Raw genomic sequence first — 22128 nt, 5'->3', positions numbered from 1 at the left:
GGTGTCTCTAAATGATACTATGTTTGGGACCCTGTTTACAGATGATAAAATGCCGGAGGAAAAGCCAGCAGTGGCGATTTCCGTTTCCTCTGCTGAGACCGCTGCGCCAGCGCAATCTGCCAGCCCAGCCGTTGACGGTTCCACACTCCCGGTAACCCGAGAGCGGTTACTCGCCGCGCAGAGGGCGGATCCGACGCTTGTGAAGTGTTTCGAGCAGGTGGTGAGTAATAACAAAGCAAGGGGTGAGAAGGTAGCGTATGTGTTGGATAAAGAGGTATTAGTGCGCAAATGGTCCCTCACTGCTACTGCTGAAGCTGACTGGAGTGTAGTGCATCAGGTAGTCGTGCAGGCGCCATACCGCCAACATGTACTATCTGTAGCGCATGAAAGCCAATGGTCAGGACACTTGGGCGTGACAAAAACCTTTCAAATAGTTCTTAAGCATTTATTTTGGCCAGGTTTAAAGAAGGATGTCTCGAGCTTTTGCCGCTGCTGTCATGTGTGTCAGGTTGTCGGTAAGCCTAATCAAAAGATTCCGCAGGCTCCGTTACATCCCATACCGGCTATAGGTGAGCCCTTTGACCGGGTGTTGATAGATTGTGTTGGCCCTTTACCACGTACAAAAACGGGTCAACAGTATTTGCTCACCATTATGTGTACATCCACGCGTTTTACGGAAGCTATTCCGCTGCGTAGCATTACTTCCGCATCTGTAGTTAAGGCCTTGACGAAGTTCTTTTCTACATTTGGAATTCCGCGAATAATTCAGAGTGACCAAGGGACAAACTTTAAATCGAAGTTGTTCAAGCAGGTTCTCCAAACACTGCAGGTTAAACATGTCATATCCAGTGCGTATCATCCCAAGTCGCAGGGGGCGTTAGAACGGTGGCCTCAGACGTTAAAAAGCATGCTGCACAAATACTGTATGGAAACAGAAAAAAATTGGGATGAGGGAATTCCCTTCGTTTTGTTCGCAGCCCGTGAAGCGGTTCAGGAGTCATTAGGATTCAGTCCCGCGGAGCTCGTCTTCGGCCATACGCCCAGCGGTCCACTTAAAATGTTACACGATGAGTTTCTTTCGGCTGATAATCCTCCAGATAAGAACGTATTAGAATACGTTAGTCAGTTTGGTGAGCGTTTGCACCGAGCAAATTCACTCGCTAGAGAGTCGCTATCCGCTTCACAAGCTGTCATGAAGCGTAATTATGACCGTGCCGCTGTCCCTAGGCACTTTGAAATAGGTGATAAGGTCCTCGCTCTATTGCCTATCCCCGGCTCTGCGCTCTCAGCAAAATTCCTCGGCCCGTACGAAATCCGTGATTGTCTCAGTGACACAGATTACGTGATTGATACTCCAGAGAGACGACGAAAAACGCGCGTCTGCCATATAAACATGTTGAAGCGTTATTATTCACGCACTGCCACTGATAGTCCGCCGGCCGGCTTGGCTAATCAAAGAGTAGCTGCTTCTGCGTTAATCGTTACAGATAGTTCCGGCCCATCTGACGACGGTTTGGTGATGCGTTCACATCACCAGCCGGGTGCTCGGTTATGCAACTCGGAGATGGTAAAGACATTGCCCACTGTGTTAGGTCATCTGCAGGAGGCACAGCAGCATGACATAACCCAGTTGGTGGATCGTTTCCCGAGCCTTTTCCATGATGTCCCGACACAAACTAATGTGATAACGCATGACATCGATGTAAAGGGCGCGAGGCCGATTAAACAACATCCGTACCGGGCCAAACCGACCAAGCGCAAGCTTATGAAACAGGAGGCTGAATATCTCGTATCAAATGGCCTGGCGACACAGAGCTCTAGCCCATGGTGTTCGCCGTGTCTGGTAGAGGCGAAATCTGATGGTTCCCCGCGCTTTATTACAGACTACCGTAAGGTGAACGCTGTTACGGTGACAGATTGCTACCCATTGCCGAGAATGGAGGATTGCATCGACAATTTAGGTTCGGCGAAATATGTCAGTAAATTGGACCTACTTAAAGGTTACTGGCAGGTACCTTTAACGGACCGTGCCTCAAAAATCTCCGCTTTCGCTACGCCTGACTGTTTTCTGCAGTACACAGTCATGGCGTTTGGTATGTGTAATGCTCCCGCTACATTTCAAAGATTGGTGAATACTGTCCTATCCGGAATAAGCAATTGTAACGCGTATTTGGATGATCTCATTGTGTACACGCCCACCTGGGAGATGCACACGAAGATCCTGGGGCAGATATTCACCCGGCTCGCACAGGCGTCTCTTACTTTGAATCTGGCCAAATGTGAGTTTGGTAAAGCTACGGTCACATATTTAGGAAAGCAGGTTGGGCAAGGCCAAGTCCGACCAGTGGAAGCTAAGGTTGCTGCGGTGGCTGAATGTGCGGTGCCCGTCACCAGGAGTGATCTCCGCCGTTTCCTCCGTATGGCAGGCTACTACCGCAGTTTCTGCCGAAATGTTTCCACTGTAGCCCAACCCCTAACTAAGTTGATCAGTCCCAAGGTGGACTATGTTTGGACCCCTGAGTGCCAGCAAGCATTTGAGTGTGTAAAGACACTCTTAAGTCACGCTCCTGTGCTCGCTGCTCCCGATCTTGCTAAGCCCTTTAAACTCGAGGTGGATGCTAGTGCAGTGGGGGCCGGTGCTGTTTTACTGCAGGAGGATGCGGATGGAGTTGATCATCCTGTCTGTTATTTCTCCCGCAAGTTCAACAAACACCAGGTCCACTACTCTACCATTGAAAAGGAGACCCTTGCTTTGTTGTTAGCTCTCCAGCACTTTGAGGTTTATGTCGGGTCCAGTTCTTTGCCGGTTGCAGTGTTTACCGATCATAGCCCCATTGTCTTTTTGTCCCGCATGTACAATCACAACCAGCGTCTCATGCGGTGGGCTCTGATCGTCCAGGACTACAACCTGCAAATCTGCCACAAGAAAGGTTCAGAAAATGTGTTCGCAGATGCGTTGTCCAGGCTGGAATTATGTGTTCTGTGGTCATGGTGTGGTATGGTTCGCAAAAACCCTGTGGGGTTTGTGTCTTAAGGGGGGGGGGGGGGGTTACAGCCGCTGTTACCTTGTGCCCTTAACTCTGGTTGTGTGTGTGTATGTAAATGAGCTGTGCGGTTCCTATGCTGTCAGTGGCCGTACCGACCAATGTAACATCCGCGGTGATTGGACGGACGTCACCCAATCCCCGCCCGCTTCTGCCACGTCATCCGGGGGAGGAGCATAAAGGCCGGACACGGACACCATTCGGGAGGCTCTGTATTTTGGGACAGACGCCTCAAGCCTCGCATTGTGACATTGCCATATTCTGTGATTCCTTAGACTGCCTAGCAGTGTGTATTTGGTGATTCCTTAGACTGCCTAGCAGTGTGTTCAGTAGGGTTCTGTGCGAGCACACTGATTAGCAGTGTGTCGTAGTATTCTGTGTTTAGTGTAGGGTTTGTGTGTGTGTATTGCGTAGATCCAGGTTGCTTAGCTCCTGTAGAACCGCATTTAGATTATTGACATTGTGAAACAGCTTAGACCCAGGTTAGCTTAGCGCCTGTAGATCAGCCTTTGTGAAACTATTGCTTAGACCCCGGTGATTAGCACCGGTTGATCAGCAACAGCTGTGTTTCCATACAGCTTCCTTTTGTTTAGTGTTTTGTTCCACTTTAGAAGTGAGGTACGTTCTTTCTTTTGTAGCATACTGTGCAACTCTCTTTTGGAGTCCTTTGTTGTTAAACCGTAACAGTTTGGTCCGTTGTTGGTCCAGGCTGTTCGTGTGGATATTATTGTGTTCAAAGTTTTGGTTACAAATAAACCACCGGTAACAATTACCAATTCCAAACTGGTCGTGTCGTGTCCCTTTGTACCCCTATCCAAGAAGGAACGTAACAATATACAAATATTAAAATACATCAAATTGGCTGCAACACACCGGCTCCTAATTGTTACTGTATAATAACATAACAATTCAACAACATACAAAACATTGCAGCCAAATAGAATAGTACATATCAGTATTCTCAATCCATAATGTTCATTGTTCATGTAGATAATCCAATAGGGTTGGTAACCCTAATAATAGAAGTTGGGTTTCAGTCTTTATTCAGCTTCCAATAGAAGACAGATCTTCATGATTGGTCGCTCCAGGATGTTGTACTTTGTCCGGACTTTAACCGACCGCACAAGTCCTTGTCTGTCGGGAAAGGTCTGCAGTACCTTGCCCAACAGCCAGGATCCGCGAGGGGCATTAGAGTCCGCTACGATGACAATGTCTCCTGTGACAAAGTTCCTCTTGTCCTTTGGCCACCGTTGTCTCTCTTGCAACAGTGGTACATACTCCTGAATCCATCTGTGCCAAAAGAGATTGGCAAGGAATTGAACTTGCCTCCATCGTCGTTTGGAGTAGGAGTCATTTTTGTCAAAAAGCCCGGGTGGTAGAGAAGGTTTGCCTTTTAACAAGAGAATGTGATTTGGAGTCAGGGGTTCGAGATCATTTGGATCCTCTGAGGTTTTTGTAATGGGACGGTGTTTGTAGTCCTTCATCATCCAAATGTTGCTGATGAAGAATAGAGTTCAGCACTTTCCTGACCATGCGAATGACTCTTTCCCATACTCCTCCATGATGGGATGCGGCTGGAGTGTTGAAACTCCATTTCACTCCAGAATGAAGCAGTGAGTTTTGAATTTTCTGATGGTTCAAATGAGATAGAGCTTCTCTCAGCTCACGTTCTGCTCCAACAAAGTTGGTTCCGTTGTCTGATTTGATGTGTGATACTTGGCCTCGCCTGGAAATGAATCTGCGTATTGCATTGATGCAAGAACTGGTGTCCAATGAATAGGCCATTTCCAGATGGACTGCCCGACTGGCCATGCAGGTGAAGATAACTCCATAGCGTTTGATGAGGCTGCGGCCTCTCTTCACTTCAAACGGCCCAAAATAGTCAATGCCCACATTTGTGAATGGTGGAAGATCAGATTGCAGACTTTCTTTTGGCAAATCTGCCATCTTTTGTTCACCCAGCTTTCCCCTATATCGTCTGCAGACAACACAGGAAGAGAGGATCTTTCTAGCAGCAGAATTTGCTCTGGTGATCCAGTATTGTCGACGAAGTCTGGAAAGTAGGTGATTTCTTCCACAGTGTCCTAACTGTTCATGAATGTGGCGTAAGATTAGAGTGGCGATGTGTTGGTCCTTAGCAAGAATGACTGGATGTTTTGTGTCTTCAGGCATTGCTCCTTTGCTAAGCCTACCTCCCACTCTCAAGATTCCTTGTTTCAGCACCGGATCAAGTTTATAAATGTGACTGCTTTTCTTCACTGCAGATGTTCCCTTTTTCAAAGCAGTGATTTCATCACTAAACTTGTCCATTTGGCAGTACTGAAGGATGACACTGCCGCGTCAATATCTTCAAGAAATAAGACGTGACCACCCATTGTGGCTCTGAATCTTTTCATGTCCTCTTCCTCTTTGTTCTTTTGTTGAGTTGGGTCAAGTCCACTGCTGGACAGAGAAGCTTGTATTTCTTTTCTCTTTTGACTCAACAACTGCAACGTCTTTCTCAGCTGGAGAAACCACGCAACTGAGATCTTAAGCCTTTTCCACGAGGAGAAGTGGGTTATCAGTTGATTTACTGCATTCTGTGGGTCTTCATCAGAGATGTTATTTGTTGCATTTGGTGCATCATTAATGATGACAGTATTAACTGAAACTTCTCCTCTAACCTCTGGGTCATCACTGCTGATGGAAGTTGAATCCAAGATGTTAAGAGGCCATTCCTGTTCTCTCTTGGAAAGAAACTCTGGGCCATGGATCCATCTGCTGTAAGTGAGAAGGTGTTCAACTTTCACCCCACGAGAAGCCTCATCAGCTGGGTTCCGTTTTGTGTCAACGTACCTCCATTGTGAGATGTCTGTGGCTTCTCTTATAGCAGAGACCATATTGGCAACAAAGGTGTGAAAGCGCTTTGTTTCGTTCCTGATGTACTTTAACACTGTTGTGCTGTCTGTCCAGAAGATTGAGTTTTCCAGCTCTAGTTGCAACTCTGCTTTCAGGAGTCTGTCAACTCTCGCTGCCAGCACAGCAGCTGTTAGTTCCATCCTTGGGATTGTCACATTCTTTAGAGGAGCAACTTGTGCCTTTCCTAGAACGAAAGTTACATGGATCTTCTCATCATCACTCTGCAGCCTCAAGTATGAAACTGTGCCATAGCCGTTCTCGCTGGCGTCAGAGAAATGATGTAGTTGGGCACTTGTGAGCTGTCCAAATCCTTTGGGTTTAAAACATCTCGGCTCACTGAAAGTGCTGAGTCTTCTTAGATCTTCTAGCCACCCCACCCACTGCAACTGGTAGTTTTGAGGAATGTGCTCATCCCAACTGTAGCTCATCTTACAGAGGTTTTGCAGCATTATCTTGACAGGTAAGGTGAAGGGTGCTAAAAATCCAATGGGGTCGTAGACCGAGCTCACCACCGACAGGATACCTCTTCTTGTAAATGGTCTTTCTTGGACTGCCATCTTGAACCTAAAGGTGTCAGTTTCTGCGCACCACTGCAGTCCCAGGGTTCTTTCGACAGGAAGGCTGTCTCTGTCGAAATCCAGTTCTTTCACTTCCATGGCTCTTTTCTCCACATCAATGGCTTCCAACACTGACCTGCTGTTGCTGATCCATTTCAGCAGTTGGAATCCTCCCAACTGGCATAGAGCGGTCAGGTCTGTAACCAAAGACATGGCTTCTGCCTCTGAACACAAGGATTTCAAGCAATCGTCCACATAAAAGTTCTGCTTGATGGTGTCTGTTACATGAACTGGGAAGTCTGCTTTGTGGTCTTCAGCCGTTTTTCTAAGGGCAAAACTGGCACAGCTGGGCGATGATATTGCACCAAACAGATGAACAGTCATTCTGTACTCAGTGAGCGGCTGTGTCAGATCACCTCTTGGCCACCATAAGAAGCGAAGAAAGTCTACATCCTGTTTTGCCACTTGGACTTGATGATACATAGCTTTTATGTCAGCCATAACTGCTGTAGAGTTTAGGCGAAACCTTGTGAGAACTCCGAGCAAGGAATTTGTCAAGTCAGGTCCCTGGAGTCGTTTAGTGTTGAGTGACACACCTTTGTAGCTTGCCGCACAGTCAAATACCACTCTCAGGGGTTTCTTTTTAGGATGGTATACCCCATGATGCGGGATGTACCATACTTTTCCTTCTTTTCCTTTCACTTGATGCTCTGGCACACTCTCTGCATAGCCGTTGTTTATGACATCACCAAGAAAGTTGGTGTATTCCTCTTTGAATGTTGGATTTCTCTCCAATTTCCTTTTTAGGCAGAGGACCCTTTGCTCAGCAAGATGGCGGTTGTTGGGCATGACAACATTGTCCTCTTCTCTAAAAGGCAACTTCAAGCAGTAATGTCCATTGTTGAGTTCAGCTGAAGTGTTGGCAATTTGCATGAACTTAAGATCTTCTATGGACATTTCTGGCTTGTCTTCTGCTGATTTCTCATTGAAGTCATGGTTGTACTGCTTCACCAGCAGTTCCTCTATGTGAGCAATGGATATGCGGTTGGCTGTGACTGTGGGGCAGCTACTCCCACTCTCATTGCCTCCTCTCAATGGTCCGTTGACAACCCATCCCAATAAGGTTCTAACAGTGTAAGGTCCTTTACCCCTGCTGTTTATCACTTCCCATGGCTCCATTACATCTGGAGAGTTAGTTCCAATTAACAGCTCCACATCAGCATCGATAGCAAGAATTCCACAGAGTCCAAGTATGGCCAAGCATACAAGTCTTCCTGTTGTGGGATGTTATTACGAGTCACAGGCATCTTGCGTTGGGTGTACACATCAGGCAACTCAATATAGATGTTACCATTGAGTGCAGCTACCTCTAGTCCTGAGATGACGTGACTGTTGACAAAGCTTTCTTTATTCATTGTTTTCATCAGGAATTTAGTGTTCCTTCCTCTCACCTTTAGCTTCCTCATCAGTTGCTCAGAGCAGAAAGTAGATGAGCTGCCGGGATCTAGAAATGCATAGGTCTTTAGAATTGTGCTGCCTTTCTTTGCCTTGATCTTTACAGGCACAATTGACAAGACGCAATCCTGTGCTCTGGCTCCTATATGGCCACATGTCTTGGGAGTAGTGGCTTGACTCATCCATGTTGTTTCTTGCTGTGTGTCCTTTGATTTGATTTATTTCCATTCCTTTGCATGGATATGGAGAATACTAGGATGTTTCAGGTTACACAACTTACAAGACAGCCGACTGTGACAATCTTTACTCATGTGTCCAACTGATAGACATCCAAAACAAGCACCTTTCTTTTTTAGGAAATCAATTTTATCCCGATGCTGCTTCTTTTCCATCTTGGGGCACACTTCCAATCTGTGGCCCTCTTCACACAGCAGACAAGGTCCCTTTGTTGACTTATCAGGTAAGTATTTCTCCTTTCAGAGTTAACAGCTGCCACAGATGTAGCGAAACTGCTTCCTTTCTCCTTTATGCGTCCCTGTGACACTTTATTTCCAACTTTGAATTTTGAGAATGAGACAACTGTGTCTTGAATGTCTCCATACAGTGGGTCAGATGCAATAGACACTTGTCTCTCAATAAAATTGACCAAGTCACTGAAACCTGCTTGACGATGGCGTCTCTCCTGATGTTCAAAAGCAATGTTTCTCCATTTTTCCCTCAGTTTGTATGGTAACTTCATGATTATAGCACGTATGTTTGATGGCATATTCATTTCTGACATATAGCTTATGTCCTCCATAGCGTTACAGCAGACGCGTAGGAATAGTGAAAATGCTTGTAAGGCTTTGATGTCCTCTGACTTCAGTGGTGCCCATCCAAGTGCTTTTTCCATATATGCAATGACTATTTTTTGCTCATTTCCAAAGCGTTCTTCTAAAAGCACTCTTGCTCTTTGATACCCCCTGTCAGATGGCATGTGTTGACAGCTCTTGACCAGCTCTCTAGGTTGCCCTCGAGTGTACTGCTCCAGGTAGTATAAGCAGTCTACACCGCTAGCATCACTTCCACTCCATTTTCAAAAGCTCTGACAAATAAGTTGTACTCAAAAGGGTTTCCATCAAACACTGGTATGTCCCTTGGGGGTAATGATAATGAAGACTGCTGTTGCACTAGTAATGCTGTGATGTCGTTTTGCTTTTGCATGATGGTGAAAATATTGCCTTGGTCCGGTTCCTCACTGTTTTGGTTTGATTGCTGTGATGGCTGTGCAGTTGGATATGACTGACGAGATCTTTGAGGCATTCTGCCTTGGTCCTCATCGACTTAGATACATTGCTGTTGTGTATATGCACTGGGATATGACTGCAAAGACCTTTGAGGCATGCTTGGGATGTGATTTGAAGCATACGTTTTTGATCTGGTTCCTTGTGAAATGGTTTCTTTGCGCCGTGCCCCTGTTCCACTTGGCATTGTAGCTGCAGTATTGAACTGGTTGTATGGATTTTGATGTGATTGAGTGGGTTTTGTAGTTTTACTGCCTCCTGTTGGTGGATGATTGACGGTACAACTTGAAGTTTGTGGAACAAATGGCACAGCAGAGGGTTTGAGAGCAGACTTGTGTTTTGACACATATGAATGTGTTCCATTTGTGACTCCTATGTCAGACCCTCTGTTTCTGAGTACTGTGACTTTTGCTGTCTGCGCAGCAATCTGACTTTGCACTTCAAGCAATTCCCTTTTCTTCCTAATTTGAGCCTCTTGAGCTTCCAGCTCATGCTTTTCCTTGAGAACAGCCTCCAAAGCCAGGAGTGCAGCCCTTTCAGCCTCTGCCTTGATACGTGCAGAGCACGTTGTTGACCTTGAGGACCTTGAATGGCCAGAGCTTCCACCTGACACATTTGTTTTGTCACCAATGTTAGAAATACTGTCATATGGCCCAATATTATCCAGCTCCTCATTTGCATGTAACACATCATTTTTATTTGAGCCACTGTTATCCACAACCTCATTTGCATTATTTGTCACATCATCGATTTCATCATCCACAACCTGTATGCATTGCTCCCTGTTTGTATGGACCCATTTTTCCATTTTGTGTATTACTCCTTTAACATTGTGCATTTGATTTTGAAACCATTCCGTTTGTTTAAACATTTCATCCTCAGGCAACAAAGGTTTTAATGACTCATGCAACCTTGTAGTTTCCCCAGACAGTTTCCACAACATTTCATGTTTAATTTGCATGTCAGAAACATTTCCATCTGAAATCATAATTTGTTCCAATTCCTTTGCCATTTTACACAATTGCTTTATCCCAGAATTCCTGTCCTTTTGCATAGATAATATCTTTGCTTCCGCTGCTTTATATGTGAGTTTAGCTGTCCTTTTACCAAGCCCATCCTCCTTTTCAGTTTGATTGACAGCAGCGTTAATTTCTGCGTTCATTTCCTGATTTTCCTCGTTACTCATGGCCATTATTTAGCAATCCACGGAGGCTTTGTTTAGAATTACTTTATGGGATTTGCCTGTATCCCGTTGCGTGAAGGCCACTCTCCTCCGCAACCTTTTATTCATTCATAAATACTCCTACCTTGACTTTGATGTTTGGTCCGTCCCCGTTCCTCTTGCGGGTGCGTAACGTGGATTTAAGTCGGGAAAAGTCAATGAATACAGCGCTGTCCTCCTGTGTCCATCCGTCTTTGGAAGCAAGTTTTTCAACAAATGTAAAGGCAACCGAACAACAAATATTTGCCTTGAGGGATATGGTGTAAAGCTTTTCCAGACGCGTGGTGTTGACAGCAAATCAGGTCTTCTCTTTGAGTGCATTTCAGATGTTTATTTGGATTGCAGGATGATGACAGCAAAACAAGAGCCGGGTGTATAACTGATAACTAAACAACTAACTGTAATAAAGAAATAAACCGAAATTAACTCAAAACAAACAGAAAATAAGCGAAAACACGCACGGTTGAAAAACTGTGTGGCTTCCCTCTGGTGATTCCCAATCCCTAATGCTGTGCACCTGTGTCCTCCCCAAATAGTAGGCTGTACCCTGAAATTGGCTGAGTCCCCGCCTATGCCCAGGTCAATTCAGTAGTATCACATCACCTTCATATATGTGAAGGCTGACAAGTGAGCGGCCCGACCAAGTAAGGAGACAGAGGCAGAACGTCTTGATACAACCCGGTGTGGGTATTTATTCATCTTTGGTACATGGTTGACCACATCAAATCCCCCAATGACTGTCTCCCACACTATTCTCTCCCAAATGAGCCCAACATTCCACCCTTTATAGCCCCACCCATTGGACCGTACCATCCAAAAGGGGTGGCATGTGTTTAGAGATGGTCAGCTCAGATAAGGACCGTAGTTAGTCACAATAAACATTTAGTGGAGAATGACAACATCCTTTACTTACATTATATTTAATTACTGTATGCAAATAAAAACCGTTATAAACTAACAAGCCAAATGTACATGATAGCAAATCACCCCCACCTCCAACCTGCTCCTTTAACCCCATCCGGAACAATAAAAAGGATCCGCTGTTTCCCCGGGGGCCCTTTACGATGATGGACCTTGGGACCGGAGACGGGAGAGCAGGCGGAGGTGAGTGTTATGATGTTGACCGTTATAGGAGTAACTTGTACCATTAATGCACCTTATATCATGACTTTTACACGCTAAACATATCCTTTGCACATAATCTCAACCGCTGTCAATCTACACAAACCAACACTTTGGCGCTCTCGCTATAACTCCCCTTTCTTTCCAGTTGGAGCCGAGAGCCTGACCAGCGTCTGCCAGACAACATCACAATTTAATACGGTTGAATCATTTAATACACACTACATCAATAAATAGTATAAAATGTGCAAATAGGCAATGTTTAACTGTACTGTGCAACTCCCGCTAATAAAGTGCAAACTGTTCACTAAAGTGCTGAGTGACATTTGTCCTGTGCAAACCCACATGTGCAAGATTACCCGGCCCGAAGCCGTCAGTCCATAGTGACGAAGTTACCTTCGTCACATTTCCTTCCCCCTCTCCCCAGGAAGCACAGTGTCCTAACCGTTTTGGCTTCGGGACAACCAGTCAGCTACCAGGTTTGACTTCCCCGGCCGGTACCTGACCGTAAAGTTATACGGCTGCAAGGCAAGGTACCACCCCGCGATACGCATGTTTGCGTCCTTCATCTTGTGAAGCCATTGAAGTGCACGATGGTCTGTCTCCAGTATGAACTGCCGTCCGAGAAGGTAGTACCTCAGGGAGTCGATGGCCCACTTCATCGCCAGGCACTCCTTTTCAATGGTCGAGTACCTTGTCTCCCTGTCCAACAGCTTCCGACTGAGGAAAACCACCGGTTTCAGCTCCCCATCCACTTCCTGCAGCAATACCGCTCCAAGGCCTACCCCTGAGGCATCTGTCTGAATGGTGAATAGCTGATTAAAGTCTGGTGAGTGAAGGACTGACTCAGTGGTAATGGCTTGCTTCAGGTCCTTGAAAGCTCTGTCACAGTCCTCGTTCCAGCGGACTTTGGCTGGCACCGAGGCCTTGGTGAGGTTGGTCAACACAACTGCTCTTTCTGACAGCTGAGGGATGAACTTCCGATACCAATTGACTAACCCCAAGAAAGACTTTACCTTCTTCTTTGTAGTTGGCACGGGGTAGGAGGTAATCGCTTCGATCTTACTCAGCTGTGGGCGGATGACACCTCCCCCAATGACGTAGCCCAGGTACTCCGCCTCTTCCTTGGCAAAGGCGCATTTACGGGGGTTGATGGTCAGTCCAGCAGCTTGGATCGCATGGAGGACCTGTTGTAGGTGATCCCTGTGTTCTTCCCATGTTTGGCTGAAGATCACAACATCGTCCAAGTAAGCTGCGGAAAATGTTGCAAACTCCCGCATTACTTGGTCCATGAGCCTCTGGAAGGTCGCAGGGGCACCATGCAGTCCAAAGGGCATCACTTGCTCGTCCCACCCTCTCTAACAACTCGTCGATTCTTGGCATGGGGTATGGGTCAAACTTTGAGATGCTGTTAAGATATCTGAAGTCAATGCAAAATCGTAAGGAGCCATCTTTCTTTGGTACAAGCACCACTGGACTGCACCACTCACTGGTTGACACTTCGATGATCCCCAGCTCTAACATCAGCTTTATCTCCTGCTTCAGGGCCAGCACCAACCGCTCAGGGATACGGTAGCTTTTCTTTCGGCTGGGAGCAGTCTCCTTGAGGTAGATGTTGTGCTGGACCAGATTGGTGAAACCAGGCTGCTCGGTGAAAAGCTCTGGATCCAATAGCTCGTTGATTTCTTCTTGTTGGACCGATGGGAGATGTGTTACATCCAATAGACCTGGTTCAGGTAGGTCCGTGGGGAAAAACTGCTCCGCCACCTCCTCGTCCTCCACTGGCTGTATGAAAAAGTGTTGCGACACGGTGTCTGGTGGATCTTGGAATCCTTTTAGCAGGTTGATATGAAACGTCTGGTGCTTCTTGGTTCTGTCCGGCATATGGATTTCATAGTTGACTGTTCCGACCTGTCTGGTGACCTCATATGGGCCCTGCCATCTAGCCAGCAGCTTGCTCTCACTGGAAGGTAACAGCAACAGCACCTTCTGACCAGGTTGAAACACTCTTTCTCTGGCCTTCTGGTCATTCCAGGTTTTCTGAGTCTTTTGGGCATTCATCAGGTTCCCCTTGGCCAGGGCTGCCATTTTCTCCAACCGCTCCCTCATCTTGACCACGTAGGATACAATGTTTTCACCAGCAGGCTTCGGATTCTCCCAGTGGTCTTTAAGCAGATCCAGGGGACCTCTCACCTCACGTCCATACAACAGTTCAAAAGGTGAGAACCCGGTTGAGGATTGTGGCACCTCCCGGTAGGCGAAGAGGAGGTATGGCAACCACTGGTCCCAGTCGGAACCTGTCTCTGAAACAAACTTGCGCAGCATGCTCTTCAAGGTCTGGTTGTATCGCTCGACAAGGCCATCTGTTTGGGGATGATAAGGGGTGGTCTTAATGCCCTTTACTCCTAGCAGCTGATACACCTGCTTCAGTAACTTGGAGAGGAAGTTTGTGCCACAGTCAGTAAGTATCTCTCTGGCTATGCCTACACTAGAGAATAACTGTAGTAGGCAATTTGCCACATACCTGCCTTTAACAGATCTCAAGGGAAACACTTCGGGGTAGCGGGTAGCATAGTCACAAATTACCAGTATGTAGCGGTTACCCGATGCACTTCTCTCTAAAGGCCCAACTACATCCATACCTATTCTTTCAAACGGGGTTTCAATGACGGGCAAGGGCTGTAACGGGGCTTTAGCTACCCTCTGCCTAGATGTAATCTGGCAGGTCTCACAGGCCTGGCAAAACTGGGACAGCTGGGTGTACAGGCCTGGCCAGGCAAAACGACGACCCACTCTACGCAGTGTTTTATTAAATGCCATGTGCCCTGCCCAAGGAACTGAGTGGCCGAGTTCCATTACCGTGTTTCTGAGTAACTGGGGTAAAGCTAATGCTTCAATCTCACCCTGACGATGGTACATAATACCCTGTTTAATGAGGTAAGTAGCATCCTCCTTAAATCCTGCATCTGCTGTTTTTACACCATCAACCTCTGACACTTTCTCAAACCACTGTGTAAGGGAAGGGTCCTTCCTCTGCAGCTCACCTACATCGGGGGGAATCTGAATGTCTAGCGGGTGACTAGGTACAGGGAGCTCAATGCTTTCCTTAGGGCCAGCCAAAAATGTGTCCCTGCGTTTCTGCGCTTTGGACAGGCGCTGCTTGTTTGTACCTGCCTTTAGCTCAGAATTATAAAATGGTAGCTCACCAAGGGTCGCCTTTGCCGTCTGCGCCCTTGTAGCGACATTTCACATCCTAATCTGGGTGTCTGAGTTTACCTTGAACTCCCCATCGGAGGGATTGGGCATCCCGGGCACTTCTACACTCTGGGGATCTAAGGGAATGACTGGTGGAGGAACTGATAGGGCACTTGGTGATGGCTGTTCTTGCACAAGATCTAGCAACGTTGGAACATCCAGGCCTAAAATGACTGAATAAGGCAGCTTGGGTGCTAGTGCTACCGGAAGAAGGAAAGTCTGCCCCCCGACAGTCAAAAAGACCTCGGCGGTGGTGTAAGGCTTTTCATCTCCGTGGATGCAACTGATGGTAGCTTTATCAGGGGCCCACTGATCCTTGCCAACAAGACTTGACCTCACAACTGTCTGGAAACTGCCACTATCCACCAGTGCTTGCTCACGCTGACCATTGATGAGTACCGGAACTATCCGTGCTTTTTCCTGCCTAACTACTGGTTGCCTGGTGGGTCTGGGAACAGTGCAAAGAAGAGAGGGCTTACTCTGCCTAGCCACTGGGCAGGTGGGTCGTGTGTGGCCAACCTCATTACAATGGTAGCACCGTACTTCTGGCTGAACTTGCCTCTTAGCATAGGTCATTCGACTTGGCGTGGTTTGCTTGCCGCTGCTATTGCTACCATAGGTATAACCACTACCCTTTTCACCCCCATAAGCATTACTTTTGCCCGACGGGTATCGGTTCTGGCAGTTCGCAAAGCTTTTGCTTTCTGTCCTTGCTGAATGAAATACTTCAGCGAGGCGGGACGCTTCCTCCGCCGACTTAGGATCATGTTCCCGGATCCAAACTTCCATCTCTGGGTTCACCATGCGGAGGAACTGTTCAAGGATGAGTATCTCACAAATGTCTTTGATGCTGGACGTCTCAAACCTAACCCACTTGCAGAAGAGGTCCTTCAGTTGGACGTACAGCTCACGTGGGGTCTCGTCCTGTTGGATGTCGAGGGCACGAAACCTCCGTCTATAGGTGTCAGCGGTGATCTCATATTTGGCCAGGATTGCTGCTTTGACTTGCTCGTAGTCCTCAGAGTCTCTAATGTCCATTAGCACATATGCACTGCGTGCTTTACCAGTCAGCAGGGGAACCAATCGGACAGCCCACTCTTCTTGGTCCCAACGACAGACCTGGGCCATGCGTTCGAAGGTAGTGAGGAACTGTTCAATGTCGTCATCTGGCCCCAGTGGCCACAACTTTGGCTCGCGGTGAAGCGGTTGTTCTCTCTGACGTCTTGGCGACCTTCGCCTGGATGAAGACGTCTGCTCCAGATCATCACCGAAGTCCCCTCTTCTTCTGGGCCACTCCTCATCACTGCCTTGCTCTGTTGGCGGCCCCGCTCTCATCTCAGATAGCTGGGCTTGAAGCCTTTGCCAGTTCGTCTCCTGCTGCTTCTGAGACTGCATGAGTGCTTTCATCATCTCAGACAGCTCCTCAAACCTGTCCCTTGGTTCACCAGCCGTGGCCCCCTGGTCAACTCCATGCGTAGCCACCCCGTCATCGGGCACCTCCATTTGGTGTTTTTTTTTCCCCTCTCGGCATTTCCAACTCCTTACTTGGTAAATCCCACTTCTGACACCACTTGTGAAGGCTGACAAGTGAGCGGCCCGACCAAGTAAGGAGACAGAGGCAGAACGTCTTGATACAACCCGGTGTGGGTATATATTCATTCATAGGCAATGTTTAACTGTACTGTGCAACTCCCGCTAATAAAGTGCAAACTGTTCACTAAAGTGCTGAGTGACATTTGTCCTGTGCAAACCCACATGTGCAAGATTACCCGGCCCGAAGCCGTCAGTCCATAGTGACGAAGTTACCTTCGTCACAATATACAAATATTAAAATACATCAAATTGGCTGCAACAGACATCATACAGTATAATTTACATAATTATCCACATAAACAGGTACCAATAGCTTCCGATTGACTAGCATCCAACCGAGCTTTAAAAACATTTAGTGGCACCAGATTGCTCAGTTTCCATTTAATTTGCAGACTATTCCAAGACAGAGGAGCTGCGCATCTAAAAGCTGTCTTCTCTAAGACAGTCCTGGCAGTTGGCACATTTAATAAAACCACAGCATGCGATCTCAGGCAGTAGCCACTTACAATTTTCCGTGAGATCAGATATAAGATGGAAGTTTAGTGCACTGTGATACGCAGCATCTAACTTGACCAGGCAATTGGCAGGTGCATTCATATACATCAAATCACCATAGTCACACACAGCACAGGTAAAAAGGTCACAGTGACTAGCCTTTTCCTGGCCTCAAGCGAGAAACAGGACTTGTTCCTGAAGAAAAAACCTAGCCTAACCCTCAGCTTTTTAAGCAGGTTATTGACATGAAGTTTAAAAGTGAGACAATCATCAAGCCAGATACCAAGGTATTTGTAACAGGTAACCACTTCAAGTATAATTCCTTGCGTAGTTACAATATCTAAAACAGGCTCTGGTGTCTTTCTAGCTTTAGAAAAGAGCATTACCTTGGTTTTCTCAACATTTAAAAGAAGCTTTAGTTCAGAGAGCTGAGTCTGAATAATGTTAAAAACAGCCTGTAATTTAACACCAGCCTCCTTAATTGAGGGACCTGCACAGTACATCACAGTATCATCCGCATAAAAATGTAAAGTAGCTTCATCCACATTTTCACCTAAACTGTTGATGTAGATGGAGAATAAAAGTGGACCTAAAACAGAACCTTGGGGAACACCATTTGGAATGTTCAACCACTCAGAAGACAGCCCATCAAAATGAACACATTGGGACCTTTCAGAGAGGTAGTTTACAAACCACCCTACTGCATGGCTGGACATGCCTATACTGGCTAGCCTCTGCTTTAAAATGTGATGATCGACGGTGTCAAACGCTTTTTGAAAGGTCAATAAATAGAGCTGCACAACTCTGCTTATTATCTAAAATACTCGCCACATCATTCACCACTTTCATTGTGGCAGTGATGGTGCTGTGTTGCTTTCTGAAGCCTGACTGATGTTTAGACAGGATGTCCTTTGTACATAAAAACACCTTTACCTGTTCACTCACTAAGCGTTCAAGAACCTTAGCCAGAACTGACAACATAGAGATTGGCCTATAGTTATTTAATAAGGTGGCCTCCCCTCCTTTTAGCAAAGGCAGGACATACGCTGACTTCCACAATTTTGGAATTGTGTTAGTGCTGAGGGAGATGTTAAAAAGAGTAGTGAGAGGTGGAGCAATAAAATCTGCAGCTATCTTTAAAAAGAAAAGTTCTACGTTGTCCGGGCCGGCCGGTTTCTTAGGATCTAACTTGGTTAAAGCTTCACGAACAACATCAACAGTAAAAGGGGTAAAACTAAAAGGGTTTTCCAACACACGTTTTTCAGAGTCACATACTGTAGTGTTCACAGAAGCAGAGTTAGTGACAGAATCAAATAGAGAACCACAGGACACAAAATGCTCATTAAAGCAATTTAGCATAGTAGCCCTGTCCGATATAAAGCCAGATGCTGTGGTAATGCACGGAGGTAGCTCATTACGGATATCGCCGGTGGATAAAGATTGAATGGCTTTCCAAAATTTTCCAGGATTATTCAGATTCTTTGTGGTTACTGACAGATAGTACTTTGATTTAGCACTTTTGATATGTGAAGTGAAGCTATTTCTTAGCTGCCTAAAATGCAGCCATTCTACCTCTGAGCCTGATTTCCTAGCCTTTGCCTGACTTGTTTCTCTCATGAAGGAGACTGGACAGATTAGCAGAAAACCAAGGATTGTCTCGTCCCTTTACTCTAAATTTACGCAGGGGTGCATGTCTATCAATGATCTCCATAAAACCAAGATAAAAATAAGACCATGCGGTTTCTACATCAGCACACAGATCGATTTTACCCCAATCAAAATCAAACAGATCATGCACAAAACCCTGCTCCACAAAATGTTTTTTGTCTCACTTAATGATAATGCGAGGTTTAACCTTTTGGACCTTAGTGTTCCTAATTGTAGCTACAACACAGTGATCACTCAGATCATTTGCAAATACTCCCACAGATGAATATTTATGGGGAACATTAGTTAAAATGAGATCAATTAGGGAGGATTTATTAGGGGACTTCATGTTAGGGCGAGTAGGACTGTCAACAATCTGAGTAACATTTAAAGAGATGCAAAGGTTTTTTAAATCCTCTGATACTGCAGTTAACCAGTCCCAGTTAAAATCTCCAAGTAGCACTATTTCCTTGTAGTCTAGTTGTGATAAAAGATTTGCTAGTGAAGACAAGGAGTCTTTGACAGCTTAGGGGGGTCTGTAACAGCCCACCACCATGACCTGTTGACCCTTTGCCACTTCTATATTTATGGCTAAAAATTCAAATTGCTTACTGATCGATTTGGAAACTAATGTGGTTACACTGAACTTATTCTTAACATAAATGGCAACGCCACCACCTTTATTAGGCCGGTCGGTACGATACACATTATAACCATTTAAGGCAATGTCAGAGGCCAAAATAGATTTGTTTAGCCATGTTTCTGATAAAACAATTACGTCAGCGTCAGTCGAGCTCGCCCAGATGCGGACAAAATCTAGTTTACCTAACAGACTGCGCACATTCAAGTGGATGAAACCCAACCCAGACCTAGCTTTCAAATCAGCAGGAGTAGCGATCTGACTACTGTAAGGGAAACTTCTGTGTAGCAATGCAGTGGGAGTCACCGACTCATGAAGGAGACACAGGACGAGCAGGAGTTCTGATGTCAAACACTGTTAGTTTATTACAAGCATCGGCCGGAGAATTCATATCACAAGTCACAGCAGCCAAAGGTTCTGACTGCACAGGTGCATTGTCATGTCAATTCTGATCAGCCTCACATCTTGGTAGACCATTTAACTAGTTTACCGAGAGCTAATCAGCATATTGGGGGAAGGTATCCGTGAGCACCTGGAGACACTGAATCACTCATCTGACTTTATGGCTCTTGTGACCGAGAGTTGACCGGCCATAAAACTGATAATGTCAGCAATAGCGGACACTTCCCATTCCTTAAGACAGATAACAGACTTAGGCTTCGTCATAAATGTCAACAGGCCGAAAGGTCGATTATCTTAAGTAAAGACAAAATGAATCCCTCACAACTACTACTACTACTACTACTGGGCGGACCAGGGTTAGGTTGTATATTTCCTGACAGTAATAACAACAACAAAAACAGGCATCTTTTCCTCTTTAACGACACACATACACCGTCATCTTCTCTAGAATCACCAGCAAAGTCTGTGAAAGTGTGATTAGAGCTGAAGAAGCAGTCCTGAAAAACCATCATAGCAGGCAAACAAAAAAGATAAACATATTTTGTCGAGCAGATTGTCCGCGACAAGGCAACCGGCAATTGTTTGTGCAGCACATCTGAACCTCCGCAGGGGATTCCCACCGCGGGTAGCAGAACATACACGAATCCAGTAGACCTCTCAGGATTACTAGAGATCTTCCCACAGTCCAAAACAGCAAACAGGCACAGCAGAAACATGACATGTGCCATTCTCCGATGTTCCCCGGGCAAGAACCCTCCTCCTCAGCCACACCGCAGCCAGGAAAGGTGGAAAGCAAGCCCCAGCTGTGGCGAATCCTCCTCCGCACAGCAGCACACGCCCGACGGGAGCAGGCCCCAGCCCGAAGCGTGGAGCCACTCCGTCTCTCCGCGACGTCCTCGGGGCAAAATCCTTCTCCGCACAGCCGCACTCTACAGGTGGGAGCAGGCCTCTGCAGACCACAAACACCAGACAGGTGGAAGCAGGCAGCAGCCGGTGGAGCCGCTCCGTCTCCTCGCGACGTCTTCGTCGGGGGGAAACCACCCAAGCATAGCCGCACTCAACAGGTGGGAGTGGGCCTCCGCAGACAACAGGACAGGACCAACAGCAGAAAAGTTGTTTCCTGTAGTTATCTGATGATTTATCCAGTATAGCATACAGTACAATATCCCACTGTATCTTTCCTATCCTTAGTGCAGCAGAGATTGTGTGAAGCAGGAAGTGGATGTTACCGCTGTGGTTCTGAAACACGGACACGTCCGTCTCCGGCTTTTTGTCTTCCTTTCCTGGTCCCAGGTGTGTGTTCAGAGTATACAGAGTGTATAAAGACTGGGTCCCGCTGTATTGCTCAGGCTTCACTGCAGCGTCTATTCACAGGCGCGATCCCACTACTACGCGGCACGGGGGCTTTGACCTGCTCCGTGTCCGACCTGCAGTGGCGACTGGTCATTAGGGGCACAGCCCCACCTAGTGTCAGCAGAAAGTATTAAAATAATGATTACAACAAAATGCAAAAAAAATCAAAAAATATATAAAATATATTTTAAGATCATGTTTAATCATCTGATTCGTCTCATTGCTGTTTTAGTATGTGTTCTTCTAATTAGTGTCTACAGTGTGTGCCTATTGAGCTGTTTAGAGCCATGTGGGACAAAACCCGATCCTGCCCCTCCCTCTCACTGTCTAAGTAAACGGTGACTGTACAAACTACACTGCGCATGCTCAGAGTATTTTCCTTTTTAATGTGTGTGGCAAAAAATAATGACCATAGGGGCATAGAGCTGCCATCCCCACCATACGTCATCTCACATAATTCAGAGCTGATTGGCTGTAAGTACGTGTGTCGCGAAAAGTGTGGTGTGTGAAGAGGAGGAGAGAAACGCGTCCTAAAACCAGAAAGTAAGCTGCGCATGGCTTCCCTCCACAAAAAAGCAATGAGATTTCTCCATAGGATTTTAGAAAATAGCTCAAAATAAGATCTGTGGGAAACGTAGCTGTTAGATAAATGTACGTTTTGTTCAGCCGGATAATATCCACATGTCTACCCTACTTTTATAATTTTCGAATCATAAATCCATCATTTAGATTTATGATAAACTTTTGAAACTACAAGAAGATAAGGAGGACTTTTACAAAAAAGTAATAGAGATTTTTGTCCAGAAGGATAGGCAAATGGACTTCATCTTCAAGTCAAGGTAAGACCACCATTTTATTGAAAATGGGATCTTACTAAGAAAGAACAATTCAATATTTAAATGATACAATTACATTTTTTGGGTATCCTTCTGTTGAACTGTCTGTTTAAAATTAATTGAAGCATCAGACTAAAAAAGCTTTTGAAAATAATATTATATTTTGATTTAGGTCAAAATATAATATTTGTAAACCTGAAGAGTCAGTGCCAGTGCCTCACCAGACATGAACCTCACTGCAGAAGCTTATATATAGACATCTGAGTGTTTTGTGCCCCACCACTTTTGTACATATAGAAACGCCACTGCCGACCTGGGCCGGTGGC

The sequence above is a fragment of the Gymnodraco acuticeps genome, unplaced genomic scaffold (assembly GCF_902827175.1).
Source record: "Gymnodraco acuticeps unplaced genomic scaffold, fGymAcu1.1, whole genome shotgun sequence".
NCBI classification, from domain to species: Eukaryota; Metazoa; Chordata; class Actinopteri; order Perciformes; family Bathydraconidae; genus Gymnodraco; species Gymnodraco acuticeps.
Note: the sequence above shows the minus strand (reverse complement) of the source record.